Source organism: Perognathus longimembris, chromosome 2 (assembly GCF_023159225.1).
Source record: "Perognathus longimembris pacificus isolate PPM17 chromosome 2, ASM2315922v1, whole genome shotgun sequence".
NCBI classification, from domain to species: Eukaryota; Metazoa; Chordata; class Mammalia; order Rodentia; family Heteromyidae; genus Perognathus; species Perognathus longimembris.
The window spans coordinates 104,630,918-104,633,840 of NC_063162.1; the positions used below are offsets into that span (position 1 = coordinate 104,630,918).

Sequence of the window (2,923 nt, forward strand, 5' to 3'; positions counted from 1 at the left end):
TTCTATGAGATTCATATCCCCACTTAATCAACAAAAAGCTGGTAGTGGAGCTGTTTCAAGTGGTGGAATGAATGGAAAAAGCTCAGAGACAGGACCCAGGCACTGGAACAAGAACAAAAATTGAAGAAATAAATTTAAAAAGACACCTCCCATATTTCCGATTGAATACTAGGAAAAGTCCAAAGATAATCTACACACTTGATGGAAAGCATAAAAGATACCAATGTTATTCTTCTTAGAGAAAACAATCCTTAAACCTGGTGCAGGGACGCATTGCCCATCACTGAGCTGTAAGCTATGCACACCAGGCCCAAGCCAGAACCAGGCTCTGCAAGGCTGAGGCCACCTTGCCTTTGCTTATCTCTGTGGTCACAACAGCACAGTGTATCTGTAATATAATTGCTTTCATCTATATTTTTAAAATTCTTCCCCATAAACCTCTCCAAGCTTCCTTTTTTTTCCTCCTTCCTGAAGAGTTTCTCTTCCATCCTCAGTGTGTCTTAATGAAATAGGTCCTCCATTTTGGCCAAATTTCTGAGAACCTATTTGAAATATTCAGATAGGGCTGATGAGATTGCACTATGGCATGCTATTTTCCTTTTCTTTGTGCTAAGAGTGGGGCTTAAATTTAGGGTTTTGAGCTTTCTCCTTTTGGGTTGATTAAGATTGGGACTAATCATTTGAACCACATCCCCAATTCCAGTCATTTTGCAGAATAATTTGAAATCTGAGTGTCTCATACTTTTTGGCTTGCTCTACCCTTACTTAGGTCCTCAGATCCATCTCCCAAGTAGCCAGACTTATAAGGATGAGCAACAAGAACCTATCTGTTCCTAGCCCTGTCAAGAGTCTCTTGATTTCCTCTGTTTTGGTTTTTTTGGTTTTTTTTTTGTTTTTTTTTTTGCCAGTCCTGGGCCTTGGACTCAGGGCCTGAGCACTGTCCCTGGCTTCCTTTTGCTCAAGGCTAGCACTCTGCCACTTGAGCCACAGCGCCACTTCTGGCCGTTTTCTGTATATGTGGTGCTGGGGAATCGAACCCAGGGCCTCATGTATACGAGGCAGGCTCTCTTGCCACTAGGCCATATCCCCAGCCCTGATTTCCTCTGGAAAGATGAACTGAAAGGCTCAATAAAGCCATTGAGTTGTGAGCATAATTTGGTCTGTTCCTGCTACTGAAGTATGCCATGGTATTGCAGACTTCCAGGCAGTGTTAGGATAGCCAATAACCTCTTTGTCCTTCTAAAAAGGACAAACAGCTGGGTGCTGGTAGTTCACATTTGTAATAGTAGCTACCCACAAAGCTAAGATCTGGGGATGTTGGTTCTAAGCCAGCCATAGTATCCGACTTTTATCTGGAAATAACCACCAATAAAGACAGAAGTGGAGCTGTGACTCAGATGGTAGAGAACTAGCCTTTAGAAAACAAGCTCAAGGAGAGCACACAAAGGCTGAATCTAAGCTCCAGGACCTGCACAAAAGGAAAAAAAAACATAACCATAAAACAGAACAAGAGCTCAGGGCTTCATCTGATGACAGCATCTATTTTTTAGAAATACTGTTGATTGCTTCCTGGTGATGGAGATGGACTCATCTGTTCCTTTCCTTAAATTAGTGTTTAGAACTCAGCACTTTGCACTTGCTGTGCTTAATAGGCTAACCAACTGTTCAAGCTCCTCCTCCCTCCCTCCTGCATGTCTTAATATTAGATAAAAGACTGTGGGCTGCTTTTCTTGGAATGTCAATCCTCTAAGGAGTCAGTCCTCTGAATAGCTAAGATGCAGGCAAGACTAGAGGCTCCATTACACTCAAGCTAACTCCTAGTACTCATGACGAAAATAAAGGACACAAACTCAGAATACACATAATCATCTCCCAGAAATACCAATGTATCAAGTTGGTGAGAAAACATAGGAATATTAGAAAACGTATTCCATGTAGAAAGTAAAAAGAAAGGAAAACAAGTCTGTGAAGTATGAACGTTCTTCGAGGTAGGAGCAGAGGGACGCTGATCTCCAGGCATGTTCAGGATGCATAGCATGTCTTTGAATCAGTAACACAGTGATGGTTTCTTTGCATTTCCACTAGAGCTGAAAGAAGAAAGGAAAGTCAGGGACTGAACCACACAGTGCTACCCCTGACAGGTGAACATTCCTTCCTTCTGAAATTCTATCCTTAACACATCCTTCTGCCTCACTCTGCCCCCTCCTTTCTCATAAGTACTGCAGGCTATCCAATTGCACCACTGGAGCTCCTGCCCCCTCCTTTCCTTAAACCTCGACACCGCACTAGCCAACAAGCAACCACGGATCAGGAGTTGATGAGCAATAACGATCTCTCTGAAACATAGATGAAACAGAGCAGAGCTCAGGATCCACCTCCTTGTAGCCAGGCTGTCAAAGCTATTCTCCACTCAAAGGATGAAACACTTGCTTCAGAATTCTCTTCACCACGAAGACAGCAGCAGCAAAATTTTCTAAAACAATTGCCAATATACTTCTTGCACTATTCCAACACCTGCCAATCTCATAAGTTTCTGCAGCTGCGGGATCCTCTGCCTCTGTGCCCCTGGTGGGTGTTTCTGCTGCAGTTGGTTCTGAGGTCAGCTCACTGCTCTCCTCTGTCTTCCCTGGGCCCTTCCACTTCTGATCAGATGTTTCTGGATGAAGAGCAGCCGAGCTGATATCCCTCTCCAACTCTGTGCCCAATGTCCACGTATGACCTAGCAGGTGGTAGAGAGAATCAGCTGTGCTGCCCATGTGCTTCTACTGCTCAGGGGCCAGGCAGGTCAGTTTACTGGGTTGGCCCATGGGGAGGGACCTTGTTGCTGCTTCTGGAGCAGGGGGAGGCTGGCTGTCCTCTGTCTCCTCCTCTGTGACAGTTATGCTGGGGCTCCAGAGAAGACAGGGGAGGCTCATGGACCTGG

At 44.7% G+C, this 2,923-nt stretch overlaps 1 long non-coding RNA gene across 1 annotated transcript; it reads right to left on the reverse strand.

Annotated features, from left to right (window-relative positions):
• Nucleotides 1-1,864: 1,864 nt before the first annotated feature.
• LOC125346936 lies at nt 1,865-2,682 on the reverse strand. Its single transcript, XR_007210068.1, has 2 exons — nt 2,376-2,682; nt 1,865-2,087 (listed from the first exon to the last, which is right to left on the reverse strand). It is a non-coding gene; the product is annotated as an uncharacterized LOC125346936 (long non-coding RNA).
• Between the last annotated feature and the right edge of the window lie 241 nt (nt 2,683-2,923).